The 26511-nt window shown below is 35.2% G+C and overlaps 1 protein-coding gene across 2 annotated transcripts in view; it reads right to left on the bottom strand.

Annotated features, from left to right (window-relative positions):
- The window catches only part of LOC133517224 (uncharacterized), a 168828-nt gene extending 142546 nt beyond the window's left edge, over positions 1-26282 (bottom strand). Inside the window, exon 1 of one of the 2 annotated variants that reach the window (XM_061850437.1) lies at positions 26143-26282. The gene's annotated coding sequence lies outside the window, so the exon portion shown is untranslated. Of the gene's footprint in view, positions 1-20087; positions 20140-26142 lie in introns of those variants that run through there. The other variant, XM_061850438.1, reaches the window with a different exon arrangement.
- Between the last annotated feature and the right edge of the window lie 229 nt (positions 26283-26511).

Genomic DNA, 26511 nt, shown 5'->3' with positions numbered 1-26511 from the left:
GGTGTTTTTTTGCTTCTATAGTGGTGCTAGATCTAAGGTTACAACACCGTTTAAGTATGGAATTGTAATTGATAAGATGGGGTGTTCTTTTCATGATTGGTTTCTTTTAAATATGTCTAAGTTTACTTTAAGGATTATTTTAATTTTTATGTATTGGTTCTTGTTGGGGCTACCTATAATTGCCGGACGCATTCCTGGCAGCCCGCGGAGCAAGCAAGGCCGCATGTCACTTTCATTGGAAAGTGCGCTGTGTCCGGAACTGCGCGCGATCATAACTCACTGTTCTCATGTATGTAAACAAATACACATTGTTCAACATCCCTGTCCACAATAGTCGGAGCGCCAAATGTGCATTCGAATGTTTAACCACATTCGCCGTTTTATACCTGAGGCGAGAGTGATGGTTGACAGTTCAAGCAGACACGCGATTATATCGTTACTTCAATCTTACGTTTGTATCATAGCTTTATAAATTTCTTTATCGGAAGTCTATACGGAATACAATCAGTTCATAACTTCCGTTTGAATATAAGCAAAGTATGGAGACCCAAGGCTAGGGTAATTGAGCAACATTTATAGGTACTAGATAGCAAGTTTTTAGACAAAGTCGTAAGTGAAGATGCTGATCAGTATGCAAAAACGTGAAAGCAAATTAAGCAGCGTTTGTTAGATACAATTTAAAAGTAAACAAATATATAGTATTTGTAGTATGTAGTATTTATTTATATTTTTATCTACGTATTTAATGAGTGTATTGTAATAGCTATCCAATTTTCTTCCGCTTTAGTAACGAGCAGCAATCTACCAAAACCACAAGTGAACTGATAGTTTTTAGTAAGGTAGTCTTACGACTTACGACTCGCGGTGGACACGGTCCATCTCCGGTTTGCTGCATGTGTGTGGTTAGAGCACACAACCTGTTAGCGTCTACATACTAGTAAGTACGACACTCCGTCCGTACCCGCACATAATATGTACTTTTACAATCTTAAGCATTAAACCTGGGGCCTTATTCGACATGCACAACTGTCAAATTTCGCGTCCACATCAAATCAACACTTGATTCTATCGCATGTTGATTGTATCAAGTGTTGATTCTATCAACTGTGGATATTATCATTTGGAACAATCAAAACTCATTCATAGAAAAAATAATCAAACTAAAATCAACTTTGTTTATTACTACTATACAGTTTGTAATGGCTCTGAACTCGAAGTGGATCGGTTTGATTTGATTGTCACCTGACTGTGGATTGCTAATGTCAAATTTTGACAAGTGTTGATTTTATTGCTAGACTTTATTGTCTATGGGCTTGGGCACCATCTTGGATTTTTTGACGTACGACAGGGAATACCCTTCCTTTCATACAATATATGGCATAGAGTAAGGCGTCTTTTTTTTTTAAAACATAACTTTACAAGAATCAGCGACATCTTGTATCCGATAGTATAAGTAATGCGCTATGAATAATGCGGCGGCGAGTAGTGAAACTATACCTGACAATGTCAATCAATTAAAAAGTGACCACACAGTTGATGGTCGATAAAGGCGATTATTAATTGAATTTAACGACAATAAAGCACTATTGACATGCGATCTTTTTGTTGAACCCACACCTACACGTCGAATAATGCTCTCTCCACATATTCTCCTAGAAACGCTCAAAATTGTAAAAAAAATTGATGCAATTTACTCCGCACCCAGTCTCAAGTTGCTTCTAAACCACGTTCACGAACCAAGTTGTAACCTAACACATCTGTAAATATAAGGCATATGATTTAGAGATAAAGTCCGTTTTTTTTAAATTACGAGATGGTTCATGAATAACCTTTATTACTATAAAAATAATACTACATTTGTCAAAAAAAATTCTGTATTGCGCTATTACATAATGCATAAAATTGATATAAAGATAGGTACCATAGTAGCTCGCTCACTTGGTCTATCAACAACTATTTTAATGCTCTTTGTACTCGTATACGCGACCCCATTGTATGTACAGTCGCCATCAGATATATCGGAACGCATGTATGAGATCTCAAATTATTAAGATAAGACCTACTGTCCTGTCTATATTACTTACCAAGACCTAAGTACCTATTATTTATATGTACCTACACAAAGAGAATTCCTATGTTAAAAGGAGATTAAATACATATTTTGTTATTCAACTACAAATAAAATAAAATTTATCTTTTTCAGTTAACACATTTTTTTACCGATTTCTTTAATAAAATAAAACATTAAAGTATTATGTGACTATATTTCATTGTCTTCGGTGTAGATTATTTACTGATGTTCCAATTTCCTGTATCAGTTTGGTACCAGGAAATATAAAAACTACACCTCTTCAAAAACTTTGCTGGTAGTTCGACATCTGTAAGTTTAAATATAAAACATGATAAAAACACTTAAGTCAAAAACGTATACATTAAATATTTGCCCTATATTCTGGTCGCTCGGTAGGGTGCCCAGAAGGCTGGGTGCATTTCCGCGCTGGTTAACAATGCTGATCCTCTGGTCACCAGAAGCCTAAATAAGGCGCTCTCATAGAGCCACGCTAGTGCCCTACAGTTTCAAATTCAACCCCAAGTGCCACAAATGTAGTTAAGGGTTTAAATTCTGGATCAAGAACATGGAATACTATTCGCTAGTAAGGCCATAGGTATTAGAAAAAAATAATAGTAGGAGACGGCCGTGGTCATGGTAGGTGGTACAGGTGGGCCAGGCAAGCTCTGAAATTATGCACCTATTTTACTATAACTTTGTTCACCTGTGTATATTTACTGTTTCCATGATAATCATTTTTAATATGTAGCCCGTGTAATCGGGCTGTATAATTGGTCTCATATTTTTTTTTCACAAAATCATAATTTTAATTCAATAATTAATGGTGTTTTACATATTAATCATTAATGTTTAATGTACCTATTTTGCAAAATTTTCTTGCATATAATAATATTGTTTACTTCAATTGACGTGTTTATTATTTTCGTTACTATGTCAACGTTAATACTTAAAAAATTATAACGTGAAGGTTGAGTCCGCAGTACAGTTACAGTTTACGTACATAGTGGCATTAGCACAGTCGGATTAGGACCAAACTCGAAATGTCTGAACAGTCATGAAATTTGGTATGTATATACGCCCCTTAAAGACCCCTTTTTCATGCCCACACCATTTGACATTTGGGGACCTCGAGGAACCGCAGCCATCTTGGAAAATGTGGACCATCCAGGAGAAATTCGCGTTTTACTCTAAATCTACGTTCTTTATTCAATAATCGTGTAAGGCAACATTCAAGCTTATAAAATTCTACATAAAATAGTTTTAGACATCTTTGCGAAAAAAAAATGATCTTGCTGTAAAAAATACTTGCTAAACCCAGATTTAGCCCTTATACCCTTTCATGGGATATTCTCTTAATAGGAAACTTGGAACAATAAAAATTCCACTTTTAACTATACATTTGTACATAATCTACCCCAATATCAATATTTTACTTGACTGCAACTTAACCAGAAAGTAGGGTTATGGGTATAAGTACTGAGGATTCAGGACACCCTGTACCTTAGGATACTGGACGGATTTTTTAAATTACGTATTATTTAGCCCTAAACTTTTTTCTTCCGTTAATTTTAGTAACTTTGTATTGCATAGCACTTGTATACTAACTGTGGATCTACTGATGTCTGTTTTACTGTACTCCGCTCAATAGTTTAGGCGCTAGAAGAAAAAATATGATTTAATATTCGGAGTCCTCTCAAGGCGGCTGTATTGATTTTTCTTTAATAGAACAAGTAAAAGTAGGTTGTGAATGGCAAGAGAAATCTAACGATACGTCATTTAAAAAAATCCGTCCAGTATCCTAATACCTAGCTACTGGGTGTACTGAATCATCAGTACGTACACCCATAACCCTTCTTTCTGGTATAGTCACAGTAGAGTAAAATGTTAATATTGGGGTAGACCACGTACAAATGTATAGTTAAAAATAGAATTCATATTCCTCCGAGTTTCCTTTTAAGAGAATGTCCCCTGGAAGTGTATAAGCGTTAAACTTAGATTCAGCAAGTATTCTCTATAACAAGATGTATTGTTCTGCAAAGATATCGAGGACTTTTTTGTGTAGAATTTAATAAGTTTTAATGTTGACTGTTGTGTTGATGGTACACATTTTCCAAGATGGCTCGGATTCCTCGAGATCCCCAAATGTTAAATGGTTTGGGCATGAAAAAGGGGCCTTTAATTTATATACATAATAAATTTCATGACTGTTACAGAGATTTCGAGGTTGGTCCTAATCCGATTATGCTACATAGTGCGTCCGCAGCAAATTCGGTTCTCCATACAAATGTAGTTACGCTCTCATTTTAAAATGACTTGCTAGATTGCTCTGAAACTTTGTACTTATAATATGATATGGTATGTCTATGCCTATAATTAATTTAAAACATAAATGTGAAATGAGAGCCAGTTAAGTTCAATATTAAGAATATGAGTCGTTGTTGATTCGCCGACAACGGAATTGAGATCTATATGGGTCCCATGTTCTGTGCTGTGTAGAAAATCCTGAAATTATAAAAGATTTGTCTTGGTTAGTTTTTACGTATAGGCTACGTATCACCGAAACGTCACAAACACCACGAAGGTTCGGCTTGTACGGGCCATCGTTTTTCCTATATTCTTACACGCTGCGGAGACCTGGACTATCCGAAAGACAGAGGAAAAGACGATAGACGCCCTAGAAATATGGTGCTGGAGGAAAATGCTGGGGATATCCTGGACCGAGTTTCGGACTAATGTCTCCATCCTTAAAGAACTCCGTATCAAGCAGCGCCTTTCGACTCTCGTAAAGACCCGCATACTCAGTTTTTTCGGTCACGTCTCGAGGAGGAACAACGACTCCATAGAGCGTCTAGTGGTGCAGGGTAGAGCAAACGGAAAAAGACCGCGCAAAAGGCCACCTATGCGATGGACTGACCAAATCAAATCTGCCATGAAGGGTCCCCTGAACGCATTTGCCAGAATGGCCCCCAACCGCGAAAAATGGCGAGAAATCGTACGGCAAGCAACATCTGCGCCTGATATCAGCAGTTGACCACGACGCTCTGCAAAGAGTACAACGACAAAGAAGAAGAAGACGTATCATATTTGTCTAAAATTTGGTTTGTTGGTACACACACAAGGGATAGTCTCTAGCTAGGTACGGGGTGCCACACTCGTCAGCGCGACGGCGATATTTTTTACCTTTTACCTAAAAATCTCAAATTTGTGTACGGGCTCAGCTCCTGTTTCGTCTTAAGCCTGAATTTAACAGATTCTGACTCACAGGGGGCTTTGAGCATGCTGTTGCGTTCGTTTTCAAATTTTGAAAAAAAGAACTAGCCTAACAACACAATAAATGCTTGTTTTTCCGCATTCTTCACTATATCTCCCTGTCTCACTACTATCTGACCTAACCCAGAGGGGAAAATATACCTTATTGGGGCTACTCCATCTTCCTCATGATAATTATATATTTTACTTTACTGTAAAGCAATCGGTACATGTTACAAGATGCACATTGTTAAGAGCCGGGGTTAGAACCCACGACCATTGGTTTTAAAATGAAGCTTTGTATATAATTTGTATTTTTATAATAAATCTGTTTTCTTGTTGACATTTTGTGGTATTGTATTGCTTTATGTTAATTGTCAAGATAGTTCTTTCATCCTGGACAATTGTCACATGCGTCACATGTACGTTTTATGATAGATCTACATCGACGCAACTGCATGTCATTGTCAAAGAGCATATAATCACTACGTTTTAAGAGACGGGACTTCCATACTAGCGAGTGGAATCAGTTTGTTTCGCAAATCATTACCAAAATGTACGACAAAGAACCGTCAAAGAACCATAGTACCAACATAAGCGATTTAAATAGTGTAGTACGCTACACGCTTACGATTCTTATCGATATCGATAAAATGGGGAGGGTTGAAACATAGGCTCCTGTCTACAAATTTTGTACTCGAAATCAGGTTAGCATCGAGTCCACATTTAAGTTGTATGTTATATAGTGGATAGTTCTTAATTGGACTACTATCTGGTCGGGCTTAATGTGGACCCGAATTATTTTAATACAGTTTTTAAGTCGTGTTTTTTTATTTTATTAAATGCTTGATTTTCATAATTAAGAGCACATACATGTTTGAATAAATGTAACTTTTCTATGGGAAAATGTATCAGGTCTTCGTTCCCAACAAATTTGGCCCACTGCATGCATCTGAAAACATACAGCCTTGGAAAAGCATGACTTTATCTACAGTTTATATTCCATGTGTTTGCTAATGAGATGATCAACTGATTATTTCGCGCTAATATGCATCTATAAATCATGTTTTTCGGCATCCAGTTATCAACAACCCTATATCAATGCTTTAACTTTTTATGTATTTATATGTCTGTTAATCATGAGAAAGGGTCTGGCCTTGTTGGCAGCGACCCTGCCTATGAAGCCGATGGTCCCAGGTTCAAATCCTGGAACGGGCATTTATTAGTGTGATGAGCATGAATATTTGTTCCTGAGACATGGGTATTTTCTATGTATTTATAAATACTTATAAATTAGGTCTATGTACATATATATATACATTATTGCACAAACTGACTTAGTACTAAAGTATGAATGGCATGTGTTGTGGGTATATATATATATATATATATCGTTGTCTAAGTACCCACAACACATGCCATTCATACTTTAGTACTAAGTCAGTTTGTGTAATAATGTCCTATAATATTTTTTTATTTATCATAAAAACAGAGATTAATTTTCTTACATTTTAGGTTAATATATTAAATAATTACTAGATAAAAAAAATATGTTAACTAATGACCATTAATGCATAAGTAATAGATAATTTATGCATTATTAATCTTCGACGAATTAATTATGGTCATATTGCATGCTAGTTCTAAGGAAATTTCACATATTTAATTTAATTATTTACACTGATATACAAATAAAACTAGTTATCGATAGTTATAGTACATCCCTAGTTCACAACGAAAAATAATGTAAAATATCTAATTTTCGATGTGTTTATAGCCTGCTGACCCAAAATAAGGTCAAAAGTATCTAAACCAATACTTACCAGTCTTCATCCAAGGAAAATTTCGCCATAAAATCCCTTTTTTCGTGATTTTCTCGAGTGGCTCGCTTGCCACATATTTCACACTTAGTAAACCGTTTTCTCGCTGGCATTGTAACAAACTCGCTCTTTGCTCTGATCACGGTTGACTATTTTCGATTTTTGCACTAAATAATAAAGAAATTACACGAAATACCCGAACAAAACATTGAAGCCTTCAAAACAAACAAAGCAATTAGGCTGACAGTAGACTTGATGTAAACTTGACAGAATAAATAGCACTGACGTTTTCTTTTTCTTCGTTGGCAATGATTTGCGAAACAAATTCCATACAAAACTTTTTTCTTCCTAGTTGCGTCAGCCTGATCGGAATTTGGCAGCTAACTCCATCTTGCGTCCAGTAGAAGAATCAAAATCGTACAGGTAAAACTACTCTCTGCCTTAGGATCCCCTTTTAAATGTCATAAATCCAAACATGGCAGCCATACCCATCGACAAAAAAGTCTACCGTTGATCTAATTTCATTTGACAGTTAACTAATACGTATTCGACACGCTTATATTTGACAACTAGAATCCTGACTAGAGCTGGGACTGCGTACCAAAAGTACGTCTCTGTTACTCGTACCAAAAGTACGTCTAAAATACCAGTTTTACGAGTATGACCCCCAATAGGCAGTTTACGTATTTGCCGTGCTTAGGCGTCTTACAAATAAGGATTATTTATACAAATATCGACTTATTATTTCGGTAAGGGTCGGAAATATGGTGACGTTTTGAGTGAAGGCTATGAATCTATTGTCATATTTTTGTTATATATTATTACATTATTTTTAGATACAACAGACACCCAGACGACCATCTGTTAACAAAATTTTATTTTACCTAAAGTAACGGTAAGAATGGAGGTACGAGGTGATAAAAGTTTCATATTTGTTTTATTTCAGAAATCAAAGTCCGTACTTTTAAATACTCGACAAGCTAAAAGTAGTCTATTACAAATAACCTGTTCCAAAAACTATTCCGGTACAACGCCCCGCCTCTAGTGTGGATATTGTTCACTGACAGGTGGTGATAATAGCAATTCGACAAGTCACAATATTTCTCACATCAAATGGAAATCAACACGAAACGTCACTTTTAGCATGTCGAATAAGGGCCCTGGGTTCCATTTTCAATCTTAATATCAGATCCGAGTTTAATTTATATGTTTACTTTGTATGTCATGGTTCTTTTGATATTGGTGAGCAATAAATCATATGTTTATTGTATTTTATCCGAGATATTTTTGCGGTTTTGTTAGTGAGTTAATGCTATATTTCAAATTGTACACCGGCTATAAGGAAGTGATCTGTTCTAATTGCTCGTACGTAATTACAAGAGACGTATATCACTGTTTTTAGTTGCTTAGTGTCTATTATTTTATTTGCGGTTTAATTTGATAGACGTGGATCACTAGCCTTATTTGTTTATTAAAGACGAATTTAATTACGTATGAGTAGTATTTACCTACTACATATTAACAGGGATCATGAATGTTTCATTTGAAATATTAACTGAATTTATACCACATATAATATCTAAAATAGATTTTAATGAATCTTTCCTTGAAATCAAACTGTTTGTTCGCATTCATGGATGGTTAAGTTCTCATTACTGAGCGAACTAACAAAAAAACTCATTCGTTACGTTGTGTACGGCAAAATGTCAAATGTGGTCCTAGGTACAAATCTTATTGCAGCGTCATGCAAAAAACGTGCTTGGCTACAATTAAATTCTCGTATAAAAACTATAGGGCCCGATTCGAACTTTAAGATACGTCAAATATTACGTCTAGATACGATATGGATCGGATATGTCAGTGTCAAAAGTGACGTTTTCAACGCCTATTATTGTTACAATTGAGACAAATGTGGGGACATTCAATTTACTAGGCGTTTCCAGGTACTTGAAGTATAAGATTGAATCGAGGAAAATGTCTTCCTGTTTTTCCTTAAAGGAAACCAGAAATCAAAACCTCAATAGGAATTTAAACACCGTCCTTTTTAGTGATGGGCCGTTCTCGAGAAGTTACGGAAACAAGAGAATATCGCAAGAAGCTTCTCGAGAAATTGCTCTTGAAAGGAAATTTCCGAGAAAGTTCTTTAACCTTTTCAACGCTTTTCCACACGTGTCAAGAAATGCCATGGACGCCAAAAAGTTAACTGGTGAAGAGCGAATATGAAGCTTAACTGACAGTAGGAAAGTCGCTTTGACAACGTCCGTCATAGCCTTTTTAATGGTCATTGGCGTCGCGGGCACGACAGACGATGACCGTTTTAGTGGTCTTTGGCGTTGAAAAGGTTAAATAGACAAAATTTTAGATAATTTGTTTTTAGTATTTGTTAATATTAGTAATTTATATGTATTCGCAATACGTTTTAATTCTTTCAAATACTTTAAAGGCAAATTTATCTTTGTTATCAAGAAATTTCTTGAAATTGTAACCCGGAGAACTTTCTCGTGTTCATCCAGTACCACTTAATCTACCATTTAAACTGTACTGGAACGGTGCTTAATAAACAAAACATAATTTTGTTAGATTTTTTTAAATACATATAATAACGAAAACACATCGAACAGGCATCAATTAAAACTTAAAAAAAGATACAAGTATGTAGTTCAAATTAAACGTACTTTTAATCGAGTTTATTTCAATATATTTTTATATTTTTAACAAGAAAAACACTCGTATTAATAATTATACTAAAATTAGAAATGAAATCCTCCTCTATATACTATTCAATAAATTACCTAGGAAACGAAAAAAAAACACAACAACATACGCCAATAACACAAAAACACACGCCAATAAAACAATGGTGTAGTATTGGTGATAAGCATTATCTACAGCGTACAGGAAAGTTTGATAGCTTGTTTTTAATATTTACCGTCCATTTAAATATTTGATTGACAGAAATTAGTAATTTTGTACTAGCTTAATTTATGTTATGAAAGTTGATTAAAATAGATTTAAATTCCTTTGACATAAAACATTTTTTATCTTTTTTGCACTTTTGGCCGTTTTACATGAACGCCAAACGAAGTCAACAACAATTTCAAGAAATTTCTCGGGAATAAAATAAATTATCGCTTATAACGTTTGTAACATTTGGCAGAAACCAACTTGTCAAGGCAATCTGTATATAACATAAACTCAGACTATTTGAGCTTCTAAACAATAATACTCAAAATGTCAATAGTTTTCTTAATTATCCAAACCGGTATTTTTCGGGAACTTCTCGAGAACAAAGAGAAGTTGACCTTTGGAATCGTCTTATTGGTACACATACCGTACGCATAGTTTTTATTAACTTATAGTAATAAATTTAAATAATATATCAAAGGGTCTAACAGGCTAAGCTAATGAGAGGCCCCCACGAGGAATTTGTTTATACTTTTAAGTGGAGTAGTGGCTGGACCTAAGAGCACTGTATGCCTAATATCAGCCTTTGATCTTCTTTTGTTTTAGATTTATTCACAATAATGTAAAAAAAAATAAAGGTAATTTTTAAACCTTTATTTTAGCTAAACCAAGCATGTGAGTAAACCCAAATAAATTCAGAATTGAGGAGGATAGAATAGGGTTGATGACGCATATTTTTACAAACCATCAAAAAAAAACTTTTTCTTCGCTTCCTTTTTTTTGCCACTTCGTGCGGAGACTCAACTACAAAAAAAAACAAGACAAGCCAAATATGAATAAATAAATAAATATTATACGACATTATTACACAAATTGACTAAGTCCCACAGTAAGCTCAATAAGGCTTATGTTGAGGGTACTTAGACAACGATATATATAATATATAAATATTTATAAATACTTAAATACATAGAAAACACCCATGACTCAGGAACAAATATCCATGCTCATCACACGAATAAATGCCCTTCCCTTCCCTTCGTAGGCAGGGTCACTACCCACTAGGCCAAACCGGTCGTCAATATGAAACTTAGTAAATTTAAAAAGAAAGTAAATGTTTTCTGGACAATCACTGTCTATGGAAATATAGTTTTAAAAAGTATATTTGATAGGCCACCTCTTTGTTTCATATTTGTCTATTGCAAAACTTATCTAGGGACCTATGTATAAATGGCGCTGGGAGAGATTATTCATTTTACGAACTACAATTATGGACAGGTTTGTAGTTCGTTAAATGAATCTCTCCAAAATGGGCAAAAATTGAAATAAATATAAGTTACGTACGTGTTTTCATACACTACAAGACTAAATATTAGTTAGACTCGATTTCCTTTTAACGACGCAGGTTATGAACTTTCTTCTCTCACAACTTAGCGCTAATGGCGGCGCCAAAGTTGCTCATAAAACAAAGCGTGAACTGAAAATATTCCTAACATAAATTCCCTGTTCATCTTATTTAAAAGTTATGGCTGGAGAAACTGCCCTAATCTATTTCCTGACTTAAAGAAAATGTAGTTTAAACAGTACATTCACTGAAAAAGTAACCGTCCTTAAATGGTGCCTATTTCAGGAAACAGTCTGTCAATAATTGTATAGGTCAGTCTAATTTCATATTTAGAGCCACCCCACACTAGCGTCTTCCGAGCGTCGGCATCTAGTCAGCGCTATGGAAAATGGCGTTTCTGCGCAATTTTGCATCGAGCAGCAGGCATGTGGGGTGGCTCTAAGTGAATAAACTCACTTAAGTGACATTGATAACAATGATATTTATGTTTAAACTTCATGAAAATCAAATTTATAGTTCACAAGATTATCTAATACTTAGATCAGTAAATAATTAGTATGCAAATCTTACGGCATATTATCAATTTCACATAAGGAACATTAAATTTATCCGAACACTTCCCGACTATTAGAAAAGGGGCTTATATACAAAAACATACATATTTATTTTAACATATTATTTTCTTTCACCCTGACCACGAATAATCGGTTGAGTGCAACCGCACAATGGCTTTCGAATAATAAATGGTTTTTAAAATAAGATCAAAGCATGGAAAATGTTGATACTAAACAGTGTGGTTTTATTACACATCTACTCCGGAAAACTACAAAGTCGATATACTGGTTATTAACCTTTGTCGCGCTTAAAGTACAAGAAACCAAGCTAGGTCAAACTCGGCGAGTAATGGAATGGACGAGAATACTTGAGTATCCACCAAGATTAAGTCTCAAAGTTGTCGTATCGGCTCTAGGTACATTATTCTGTGTTCGAGTTTGTACGAGTCGGACATTGGCCTTCTGTTCTACTTATTTTGTTACTTTGAAGACGAATGCCCTTTAACAAAGTTTTTTGTAGACTCCAATGCAGAGTAGCACTTTTCGTTAATGTGTTGAAAAAGAAGTTAGAAAGTTGATAATTGAATATTACTGAAAGTATGCAACTGAAAGCATTTAATAGTAATATAGTTGTACTTAACGAAGGTATGAGAATGCATACCACCATAAAGTTATAGAGATTCTTCTAATTCGTCTCCGCGATAGTGCGGTACTTTTAGCGATAGTCGTCGTATTCATTGGATAGTTAAAAATTAATCAATATTGTCCTTTTCTGCCTGAAACACAGGAGATCGTAGGTCAGGCATTATAATCATAAACGACTCTTCCCTAATAATACTTTTTAACTTTTACAGCTACCACTGTATAATGCCTTTTCAATCAATTATTTGTATTGGTATTATACTTTTGTGCAGGCAGAATAGTCCAATTTTACGTTTTGAAGTTATAAATAGCAGTGATGTGACAGTTTTCATACGCACAAAGACTAAAATATAAAATAGTAAATATGTAGGCGCCACGCATAAAAATGATGAGCCTCACCATAATTTACTATTCTCTGTTAATGACAACTTTTTACTCGATTTAGTACGCGATTGAAAGGTCATTGATTTTATTACTCAGTGATCGTTAAATTTCCTTGTAGGAAATTGATACAGTCACCTTTCCAATGTAACCCTTCTGTGGTCCTCATAACAAGAAAGACGACTGAATGAAAAATTCTTTGTTCTATTATCTTATAATGCATTTGTTGCTTACTCTACTACACATATTATTTAATAGTTAACTACTGTGTAATTAATAACTTATTAAGTAACTAAGTCATTATTTAATTGTTATAATTATGAGAAGTCACATTACTAGGTACATCTTAATCCGCATGTGTCCTGAGGCTGCTTTTAAGCCTTTAGCGCACTTAGGGTCTCCCCAAACCAGTCGACGCGGAGTCGGCTTTCGCCGAGTGTTTTTACACCACACTATTCGCATTTAGCCGATCGACCGTCTCCGCGGTTGGACACCTGCGTTTAACAGTCTCATCCTCCTTGCGGCCGTAGAGACGCCCGATCGCCTGCGACTTGCTATCGCAACAGTTGTAAAGCGACGGTCGGCTCTCCCGTGCTCCGTTCTGCCGTCGAGACGTCAGACAGCACACGTACAGCCGTTGAGTCCGATGAACAGATGTAGGACAGCGGGTGATCGGCAATCGTAAATCTCATTTTTGGAGACTGGTTGTTAGTAACAACCTGAGTTTGAAATTGAACAGACCTGTAAGATTATTTTCCTTGGTAATTGTTACATATTATATAATAACCTGTGATGATGGATATTTTACGTAGACGGGCATGGAAAAAAAGGCTTACCAGCATTTTTATCGTAGCCTACTTGTTGGAAGAGCTAGAACAGCAGCAAAAGCGGAGGCGACCGTGGGTTGATTCTTTGTGGCAATATAGATTAAGTGAAGGTATTTAATTTACGATATCCTCGTTTGAGACTCGATCCAAAAATGTTTTACGATTATTATGGCCGTCATCGGCTCTGTTCGGCCGTCGTCAGCTATGTTCGGCCGTCGAAGACGCTGATCGGCTTCCGTCAGCTCTGACCGGTCCTTATCGTAGGTACTCGGCCGTGATCGGAGCCGTTCAACTCTTTCCGGCACCGTACAGCGGTATAAGGAGATTTATGAATGCGAACGTGTGCGGTAGGCTGCAAACAGCATCGTACGAATGCGAACAGCTTTACGGCAAAACGCCGTTTTCCCGTCGAAAGACGTCGTTTCGCGTGGGCTGAGCCGATTTACGACTTATTCGCTCTTATTGCGTTGACATAAAGCTTTTTCCGTACGCGATTTGCCGAAACGGCGTCGACTAGTTTGGGGAGACCCTTAGCTACCATGCGGAGCTTGGAGGTTGCAACGACGCTTACACACGTTCGTAGTAATCGTTTAGGATATTAGAGCCTAATCCTTTGTATGAATAATAGAGGAATGTGCAAGTAGGAGAGATATATAGATTTGTCTTTTTGTTACTAACTTTCATATTATTGATAACGATTGCTCACGCTTGTTAGTGCGCGCAAAATGCACTTGAGTAGTGTTATTAAGCATCTCGCTCCCATTTATTTAGTGGTGTATGCGAGATATATTGCGAGTTCTGTTAATATCGTATCATATCAGAATAATAGGTAACAATCAACTAAAAAAATTAAACCTATAATGAACCCCAGTTTTTTATTTAATATGAATGAAAATAAAATATCATGTCGTTATAATGATATCTTGCCTATGATCAGTTACTAGCACGCTTAAGTTAAGCCTATCGTAGTATACTCAGGCATTAGCAAAATGAAATCATTTTATATATCAGGGTTAGGCTATTTCGGTGGCAAGATTTAAGTGCATTGTAACCATTCTAATTACTATCGTAGTTTGTATTTGACAGCTCTATGGCAATAAATTTATTTTAGACAAGGGTAAGGACTATTTATGACTAAACCGTGCTGCTTTTAAAGAGAATTTTAGTCAATAATTATTACTGTTGTATGTATTTATTTTATCTTCATATTACTGTTATATTTGTGCCTATTCATTTTAAGCGTCAAGGTTTAGTGTTCTTTACGTGGGTACCTAATGATTCTCCGACAGTTATTTCGCAGATTATCGATTCGCCGAATATCGTTTCGCAGAGTGATTTATTTGTAGATGTAACTTTTGGTCGACTAACGTTACGCAGACTCTTGGTTCACATACAGTTCAGTACATACCCCACACCAACTATGTCTCTTTGGCTTAAAAGTAGAGCCGTGTGGCATTAAGTTCGCCTTTTGTCACTGTATATTTTTTTCCTGTGCAATAAAGTATAAACAATAATAATTACTATGGCGACTCAAACAAAGGTTTTGTACTGACCAACTGCCTGCCCACTAAAATGTTTTTTCCTCATATTTATCTAACTGCATCACACACTGCTGATAATGTAAGAAGTTTTTGTTGGTAACGTAGAAGTATGTACTATGTCAAATACAATATACAATTTATGGTAATGTCGAATTGAATACCTACTACGAACTTCAAGTAACATATGGGAAAGGTATTATGGATAACTAGCTTAAATCTAAAATAGGCCTAAGGAATTGTACCAAGGATGCTGGCGGCATTTCCTCGTTGTATCGTAATGCTGATACGTTGTGCGAGGAAGCCGCCAGCTCTTTGGTCACCAGCCCGCGTAGCAAACGTGAAAATCGCTTACGCTCCATGGCGATCGAAACGCAACTGTCACAGTCGCACTTATACGATAGCGATTGTCACCTTGGCTGTCACCAGGCCGGCAGTTACGTCAACCAGACGCTTAGCGATTTCTGCAAAAAACTTGTGCGCGCTGGGACCCCATGGACCTAGAACGCCAAATGGTACTCTCTACCGATGCTCTTATATTTATTAAGCTTCAAAATTTCGGCACTTTCCGCCACTCCGCCCGCTTTGAAATGAGTCCGTTGGAGGTGGGACGGCGCCAGTGTGTCTACACAGACCGCATCCCACATATACAATTAATAATACAACTTGCCCGAATTAGACGTAATAATAATAAGCGTCAAATACTTATTGGAATGTTTTGTTTAACGTGACATTCATATGCGTTGGTCTGACATCCTTTTGGGGATGCCTGAAGGCCAATTCGAACGTGCATTTTGATAACTAAATGATGTCATTTAATAACCATGGGTGTATTTCGCTCATACTTGTCCGTACTTCTATTGGCGCGAGCAGATGCGAGCAGGTGAAATGATATCTATATAGATATCATTTTGATGTTAAAATGTAGTTTAAATTGGCCCCCTGTATTGTGTCAAATCAATATTTGTATACCGGCGGGGGCCCCGTCTATGTATACGTTAGTCTAAAGCTGACGTCCGGATGTCAACTGCAGCTGCATTACTGTTGCGGCTTTGCTGTTGCCGCCGCTGTATATGTAAACTTCCTTGATATAATGAGTGATGGTCGCTGCCGCATTACTGACGCGATTATGATGTTAATTCCGTCACTCATTTTATCATGAAAATTGACAGGTACAGCGGCGACAACAACAACGCCGCAACAGTAATGCAGCTGCAGTTGCCACCCAAACGTCACCTTAACACAATCAGTTCTCATGTTAATATTAATTATTTTTTATACACGTAATCCTGGTTTAACTTTATCTTTGCATGTCAATCTCTAAGGATCACTTGCACTATCCCACTAACCCGGGGTTAACCAGTTAAACCTGGAGTTACCATGGTTACCAGTACAATTTGACACTGGGTTAACGGTTTAACCGGTTAACTCCGGATTAGTGGGATGGTGCAAGTGGCGCTAAGTAACATACTGAGTGTTTCCTGTAACAGGAGCAATTAATTAAACTGTAGGCTGTATTAAGCTTAGAATAAATTTAAAAGTGGAAAAATTACTGTCTTGAACTCACGGCCTCTGGATCGATACTCCAGCGCTCTGCCATCTGAGCCACCAAGACCTCATCCATAGGCAGCAAATTTTTCCACCATATGGGTCTAGGGGACCCTGGCGACATCTACCGTATGAACGTTGCACTTCTTAGACAAGACAGTAATAAAGTTTAATTATTTGCTCATGTTACAGGAAACACCCGGTATACAGTGTTGGCCGAGCGTTAATTCGAATTGACCAATAACCATTACAAATTGAACCGTAAACCGTAACGGATGCTTACAGTTTTCGGTTCAATTTGTAATGGTTAATTGTCAATTCTAATTAACGTTCGGCCAACACTGAATATATATGTATTCTTCGCCATTTTAGGGTTCCTTAAAAAAAAGCGGCCAAGTGTGAATCGGACTCGCCTATGAAGGGTTCCGTACCATTTATGACGTATTTAAAAAAAACTACTTACTATATCTCGTTCAAACCAATTTTTGGTGGAAGTTTGCATGGTAATGTACATCATATATTTTTTTGTTTTATCATTCTCTTATTTTAGAAGTTAAAGGGGGGGGGGACACATTTTACCACTTTGGAAGTGTCTCTCTCGTAAACTATTCCCCCGCGGGAACCCCCATAATTTATTGATTTTTTTTTGTTTCTATTTTTGTGTGAAAATCTTAATGCGGTTCACAGAATATCAAGTTTCAACAGTATGGTTCTTATAGTTTCGGAAAAAAGTGGCTGTGATATACGGACGGACAGACAGACCGACAGACACACATGACGAATCGTCCCTCCATCCATCCGTCCATCTGTCTGTCAAGACCCTTCATCTCGGGAATGCGTCGATGTATCAAGTTGAAATTAAAACCATATAATCAGGTAGACCTGACTGTAGACAGTCCCTTGGAGCTGTCAAAAAACAACTTTCTAAGTTAATAAAAAAACTGCCGTTTTTGCTGCAAATAACATAAATTTTCACACTCTCAATGAAATCAAAATTGAAAAGGTACTTGAAACTATGAAATTTGGCAAGTAATTATCATCTTTCACTACAAATACAGGGAAAAAACTGAAAACAATAAATTTGTAAAAAAATAGTTAAACTTGTACGGAACCCACGTTGGGAGAGCCTGACTCGCACATGTCCAATTTTCACTTATAATATATCGACCTTTAAATAAGTTTGTTTTTCAGTTTTCTATCCAAGACTTGTTATTAAACTACATGTAGTAGTCACATTACAGATAAGTACACTTAATTACGAATTTAAGTTAGCTCACTAAGGGTCGATTGTACCAAACCGTCTGTCACCGTTAAAGCGTTCGCTAAATTTTGTTCTATGGGAAGTATCATAGTTCCTGCTGCTAGACGTTGATTAGTGTTTTAACTGTGGTTGGTGCAACTGGGCCTAACAACGGAAACGGTGCCACCAACAACGGAAAATGTACTTAGCTCTAATAATGTGATCATTTACAGTACCATTGTTATTCCGTTGATTTCTCGAGGAACATCTTACATGGTGATGAGTTTTGTGGGTCAGTGACGCTAGCGTTAAGTAAACATGACTAACTGCGGCTCCTTGATCTTGACATAGATGCGGGACTGTATAAATAAATCCTTCGCGCAAACCTGTTTGGTTTATTTGCAATAACTTGTAGCTATTGATGGTCTGCAGTATAGTTGACTATTCATTTTAGAAACAAGTGATTTCTTTGTCTGTTTGATTTTGAAAGTAAAATTGAGTAATTTTACTGTTCAAAATATTGTTGTAGTTTATTGTTGTTATTGTAGTTGTTGTATTGTCGGAAATAAAGGTAACAAAATAAATTCGCGATAGACTCGGTTTTCAATATGTTTAAAATGTTTTTTTTTTTTTTTTTTTTTATGGTAGAGGAGGCAAACGAGTAGACGGATCACCTGATGGTAAGCGATTACCGCCGCCCATGGACACCTGCAACACCAGAGGGGTTGTAAGTGCGTTGCCGGCCTTTAAGATGGGAGTACGCTCTTATTATGTTATTGTTTATTAGGTACGCTAACTGACAAGTGGACTTATATTAATATTTTTTAGTCAGAATAGCATACACTATTTTTGCTTTATTTACAGAAATCTCACAAAATTGGATTTACTTTCTTCCCCTTTTTTTTCTTTTATTGCATATTTTATTGTGTAAAATATAGCGTATTGTGTAAAATATTTCTTTTAAACATTGAAAGTATCTTCTATTAACAATGTATTCGTCACTCGTAAGCAACTCTACAACCTAGCAACACTACTGTTGTCTCGACCCGGTTAATTCAGTCGCAAAAGCGAAAGTAATTAAACATCAGCACTTAACCTAACGGTTATAAATAATACGTCACAATACATTACTATAACATAACATCGCTGTTTAAAGTGCAATTTAAAAATGCAGCATTTATTTTAGTCGCTATAAAACTCGCACGTAAGTTACGAAGATAAGAATAAAAATTCACATCTCCGGCCATTAAGCTCTAGGATGCTGTAAAATCGTATAAATGTATAATTATGTAAATGCGGTGCGGTGGAACTGGATGTGTGCGGTTTTCACTCACGGAGGCCTATGCGAGCAATACATATCCTAGCATAATTTGTCATAGATATGATACGAACTTGACACGGTTCGCAGTGCATCTCGATGAGCTTGTTGGTGCTTATGAGATGTACTGCGAGTAGTGTCAGGGTCGTATTATATTAACAACAAATCAAGTTAAGAGTTTAAAAACTTAATTCCGCTTACAGTAAGATACCAAGTGCACGAAGTCGCAAAGTGCTTCGGTAAAAAAGGGCAAAGCTATACGCTTTAACCATGTTTATTTTAAAAAAAAAGCTTATAAAGTAGCTGCGCCAATAATAAAGTTAGCTCTTAGAGATAACACATTTGTTTATCGAGAAAAATATCACCAGTTGATGTCTTTAAAAAGGCTGGATGACACTCTCATACAAGCTGTGATTTTCCTATTACATCATAGGCTCACATGGCTCGGTAGAAAAAAAAACCGGGTACAGTGGCTCACTCAACCTAATATCATTACGAGAGGCGATATTTGGGCAACTGAGTCACTGTTCGAGCTGAGCCACTGTTTCCGCCTTGACCCTATTTATTACATTATTTAATAGCATTTTCTGGTCGTGTGATAGGTACGAAAAACGAAAACGAAAAGGAACAAACTCCTAACAACAACGTACCTTAACATTTTCCTTAGCAGTGGCGGTAAGTTATTGAATTTCATGTTGTTTTCGCAAAACAATCTATGTAGATGAATCAATACACGCAGACGAGACGACAGTCAACACAGCTCGCAGATCAAATACTGAGAATAAACCTCAAGCTCTTTGCTTCGCAAACAACTTAAATGTCATATCCCTTGCAAACCATATCGAAGTATTTACTGTTTGCAATGTTATTGATATGTAATTTAACTTAAAAATATTTTTCTAAATTATAAGTCATCAAACATGAGCAAGTGTATTATTTTTAGAATCAGAAAAAGCAAGTACCTTGAGGTATTTTTATCCAAAAAACTAATTTCGGGTAACTTTCGCCCATATGAAAACCATAGAGACCTAATTAAAAATTATAAAAAACATGGTCAGTCAGGTATGGTATACAAAACAGATGTCTACTTAATAGATAGTGTACCATTAATGTAAATTCAACAATAAACCTTACATCGGGTTAATCCCTATTGCTATGTTACCCTCCAGGGCTAATGTAACCCGAACTTAGATTATTTATCCAAATACGAGCCACGAGGTTAACTTCAAAAAATATCCCTTAATTACCTGTCTCACCGCTGACGAGAGACTCCCAAAGCAGGACGTCTAGGAGGCGCAGTGGAAATTACATAATATAGCATGCATCTCGCTCTTATATAGGCAATATATAGGTGACAAATAATAAAACAGTATAATAATGCTTTAAACTTCAATTTAAAATCTTCAAAATAGGGAATAGATTCCTTCCCGAAAATAATAATATTATCAAGGAGATGTTTCCAAAAGCACTGAGATCTCCAGGCGATACCGAACTAGGTTTTGTAAAGCTCATTTATCACGAGAACTTGCTGTAAACTTTAACTTTCTGTAATTAGTACTCTTAATGAACCAGTCCAGCCTGGCGAATAAAACTCTTTGGGCATGTAATAAAACGTGTTTTTGACTCGGAATTCACTCAGATTAGGTACCGTTTAAAATTTTCTGAAGCTAACTAAAGATTGTTTATTACTGCAGCTAATGTATTGCACGTATACTTCAATATCACAATTGACTGTAAAGTAAATAATATATCACAAATTTGTGCGCTATTTGTGTGTTTTGTGTGTAGAACACAACTGGGTAGAAGGTAGGTATGAAAGTAGATTATTCAGAAGTAATAAGAAAATTGGAATGACAATAAGAATGACATGAATAAACATGACATGTCATCTTCAATTTTGTGTCTGGCACGCATATTTTTATTACTATACTCGGGTCAATGAGTAAGCAAAAATTGAATAGTAGGTTTACTACCGAATGAAGATTAAAAAATTTGGGTGTTGAACTGCGGTATTAATTTAGCCAGTGAAAAGTTGCGCGCACTTCTGGTGCCACACGCGCAAGTGCGATGGTACTTACATATGGCGCGTGTCTGGAATGTCACCGAGAGACCAATTCGAACTTTTGAAGTCAAAATGGTGGCGTTTTGTTATCATTCGCCCGTGCGTCTCGCTTGCGCCAGTACATTTCCGAACAAGTTAGATGACATCATTTTAATATCGAAATGTAAGTTCGAATTAGCCTCGAGGAGTGAACTTCGTGGGTGCATTGACTCGCCGTACTTTTCCCGCTGTACGAAATTTATGAGAATATCGCGCGCATTACGTCGGGAGGACAGTTGTTGCAACAACTTTTTGTTATCTTGAGCTTATCTTAAATTATTGATGATTTCAAAAGAAACAAGTTTAGTTTCTTCTTGTAATTATGGATTTAACTAAAATGTTCATAATCGTCTTAGTATTAATTATTAAACACTGAATTTATAGTAGTTTGAGCTGAGGATAAAAGAGTTTAAAAGGAAAATCAATAACTAATGATGATTTTGCGCTGTAGCTGTATTCTTTATATTTATGTACATGTCTTATTTTTTTTTTATATGCACGGTAGTATAATCTGTATGAAAACTTATGTAAGCATCTGTGCCTAAGTAAGTAAAATTTATTTATTTTATACATAAACAGATAACCTATTTTCAATAACTAAAGTAATACAGGGTAGTTCAGGAGACGAAAGCAGGGTCTACTTTCTACTGTTTCGTACCGACAAGCTACGTGACATTAACGTTCATGTTTTTTAGTGTTAAAAGAAAATAAGTTTTAAATTATTTACGACATGCATGGCCACCCTTCATTTAGAACTCCTTCGTCAAATATCGATATTCGTTGCTTTATCCGTGACAAGTGTCAAGTTGAATGTCATCAGAGTGGTTACTTTTGATAAATCATATTTCACTCAACTGTGAGTCTGAATTCATTTTCTACACAAACTGTTGTCGGTTAAATAGGTTTTATCATTTTTAATTAGGTGTTATAGGGTGGTAAAGAATAAAAAATGATTGTAAAGAATTAAACTTTTACTTAACATGGTTGTTTCACGTAAATACGATGGTGAATAAAGAAGGGTTTTTAATAATCTTTATTGAGAAAACAAAAGGAGTTTCGTCACGCAGTGTCGATGTCACACAAAGTAAGGTTAGTCCTGCTCAAGTCTCATGAATTAACCTGTATAATTTAAAGGCATTGTTAAAGGTAAAACACAAGTTTTTAGTATATCGATAATAATGAAATCTTAAGTGACATACAACAGAAGTAGTAGATATTTGTAAATAACTAAGCGTGCCAACGATTAAATAGGTAGTAACCAGCATCGAAAGATCATGTTTATTTAAATATCTTAAATTCAGCGCGACAGGCTTATGCGAGACTGCTCCAGGCTCCAGTCTTGAACGACTTGGTTACCTATTTAAATATGTATTCCAAAACAAAGTGTAGGTGCGTTTATGCAATATGTTTAATAATGTCACTTGACCTATCCACTATGTAGCTATTGTAGATACTACCTAGTTCTAATGATTAAAGGTAATATTGTCCTTGAGCTATGCGAAAAATATTTTTTTAATATACCGATATATGTATTTATACATTTTTATTAAATACATGATGTTATTCAGGTTGTCCTAAATAACTAAAGCAAACTTACACATATTTTCATACATACTTAATGTGCCATTGTTTTGTAAACGTGAACATTTTCGATCTAACATCTCATCATTTGATTTACAGTTATTTTTTAGTGAAAGCATCAATAATTCTACATTAAACAACATTGAGACTCTTACAAAAAATACTTTGAAATCCAAAACACAACAAAATTCAAATTTCTTCAAAACCATTCGTAAAACACTGCCCAAGGCGATATTTAAGTGTTACGTCCAACTTTCGCTGCATAGATTCGTTGCTTCAATTCGAACTATTGAGGCGTTATGTATAATTAGTTACGTCAGTACCGCTACGTGTCTTACCGGTACTGGACGGCGTGTGTAGAATAACGTATCCACTTTCACAGGTTACCAGTGGCGAATGTTTTGGCCACGCATGTCACATTATCAACGCTTGATTGTGTAAGATGTTTATTTTATTTATTACGTATAATCTCACATATCAACATATTTGTAATTACTAGATGTAATAAGTGCACATAATATTATATATCTAGACGAATTATATGCTTATACGCACTGACGAAGTACAAGTACTTCTATATGACGCATACTTTGAGATGACTTTAAGATGGAAGCTATACTAAGCTTCCATTCAGTGCTATTGTTGAGGTCTATCAAGCTAGACCTATACCACATATGTAATTAATTGTGTTTAATAATTTATTATACGAACATATAAAATTGTCCAAAATGTATATTTATTTTTATATAAAAGTGACACTGTGAAATATTTAATGACATAATCATTAAAGTGAACGAACTCACAGTGGACATTGTAAAGAATTATTCCAATTTAATAGCACTAGAACTAAGTGTTCGATTCATTGTGAAATTTATTCCTGAATCATTCGTTAGTCGAAGCTTAACTTATAAATGATACGAAATTATAATCGCGTGTTAGTACGAGATAGGCTTTAATATGTCACCATACAAATAACCATTCATTACACAGTCTGTATATATTGCATAACTCATATTACCATTACTTGTGTAGGTACTTGGTTAACCTATAACATGCAAACATTATTCATACAAAACTTCACGTATATCATGTGAAAAAAAATTGCGCAAGTTTTTAGCAATTAAATTAACAAAATAACTATTTTTACCTTCGTTGTTGGCCTTTATTACAACTCGTCTATGAAATATTCATTAGCGTAATTAAACGATTTGCAATGCCGTTCTGGGTCACAAAATTGCTGGTTTTTGTTTAATATTTCAATTGTTGAACCATTAGACCCTATAGGTAAGCTATCCAATAATTTAAATAATTAATCAATTTATGTCATTTTTATTAAAGTTTTACGTGATACTTTATGCTTTAGTAATAAGTAACAGGGAAAATTTTAAATCAGAGTATATTCATCCAAAGACTCATAATGTAATATAAACTTATATCAACAACATTTGCATTAAAATAAACAAATAATTTTGTGCTTGAAAATGTAAGTATTAAGTAATAAATATTATAACTACACGTTATTTATGTATGTAACCATGTACCTGTCTATTTTACAACATTTAATTCCTTTCATTAGAATTATCAATTATTGCATAACACGTTCCCAAAAAGCTCAGTCAAACGCGACCAACATCAACAGTGAGAGTATTTCTTCGTTTTGTAGGTCATGTCATGTCGCTACATTATATGATTTGATATGAAATTATAATTTACAATTGATTTTAATACATATGGTGTTGAGTAATTAAACATACTCGTATTATAATAGTTGTCATTTAGTTATCTCATTATAAAATAATTAAAGCAATTTATTTGAGGTTAATGTGTTAAAACGTAACAATAATATGAATACTATTATATTCTGATTGATAAAATTAGCGTGACCAATCAATTTTAATGACAGACCGTGTGTAAGATGAACCGTTAATTTCTTGCGTACTTACAATGTTACACATTTTGCGAACCGTGTCGTTGCGCCACAAAAGGTAAAAACTGACTTGGCCGATAAATTGGTAACGACATGCTAATTTCGATGCAATGAATTTCCACATTTTGTAAGCATACGCCGGGAATTAATTTCATAACTTTATCGGTATTGTTCAGTGAAACTGAATGTAAATTGTGAGTTTTTATTTTTTTAGAACTCAGCCAGAGTTTTTTAAGGAATTTATCTCGTTAAACACAGTGTATAATTTTAATTTTACTATCGTGAAACAAACTTTTGCCTACAACAAAACAAATTAGATTATTTTTTTATTTTTAAATCTAATTTGTTTTTATTAGTTAAATCTCTAATACACATACATTTCATCTAACATAAATAATATATAATTTTGAGTATAAAATATGTCAAAAACACAAACATGTGACAATTTTTTTTTGTGAAATTAGACGTTTTATTATATCACAGTTGTTTTAGCTTAATTATATAAATGTGAAATCATATAATAATTATTAATATGGTACACATAATAAATTAATTTTTTTTAATAACAACTTTTCACACATAATTTGTTATGCTGTTGTACTCGACCTAATATTTTTTTGTTTTCAAAATGTTAGCTATTCATGGGCTAAATTCCTGATTAGCCTACTATTAATACTACATACTACTTTTTATTTAATTTTCTTTAGATATAAATGACTTATTTTATCAATAAAACTGATGTACAATAATTTTAATTTAACATTTTGTCCAAGCTGAACATGCGTATAACAAACAGATAACATAATTCATTGTATGTATGTGTACGTAAATATAATATCTGTTTTACTACCATAACATATATATTTGTACCATAAATATTTACTTAACAACGCATGATTGAATCTTTTTCTGTTAATTCAATTAATTTGTTTTGCACGCAAAATCCATTTATCAACCAGCAACGAGCCGTCTAATCTCCGCTTTCTTTGATTATGAGGAGAGAGCCGGCGAGGCCGCAATCGTTTTTACGAAAGTTTACTTCGCTCATTTGTCATCTTACTGTCGTTTTAAAAATGGTATAAATAAAAATACTCACCAAAGAGACGTTTTAGTAACACAGTCACAAAATGCCACAAAAAGTTCGTTAAAGTTCAATCACAGAGCACGAAGGATTCGCGTTGGAGAGGTGTGGTTCGAGGTTCCAAGTTCGTTCTCGGCCAGTGTCGTGGAGGCACTGAGCTCGACGGAAGACTTGTGCGTACGGCTGCGCCCGCGCTTGTTCCTCTCACCTAAACTGCACTGAATGTGGTACTATAAACCAAAGATATCATAGAATTTGACACCCTACTCAATAAGGTTAAGGATAGAAAAGTGAACAGTAACGAAGCGTTTTTTGCAAGCAATTAATTGCGTTACTATGTAGTGATTATTAAGTTACTGGAGCGTGAGAAGCGTGTTAGAGCAT

Source organism: Cydia pomonella, chromosome 4 (genome assembly GCF_033807575.1).
Source record: "Cydia pomonella isolate Wapato2018A chromosome 4, ilCydPomo1, whole genome shotgun sequence".
NCBI classification, from domain to species: Eukaryota; Metazoa; Arthropoda; class Insecta; order Lepidoptera; family Tortricidae; genus Cydia; species Cydia pomonella.
This window is presented reverse-complemented; position numbering and strand designations above follow the sequence as displayed.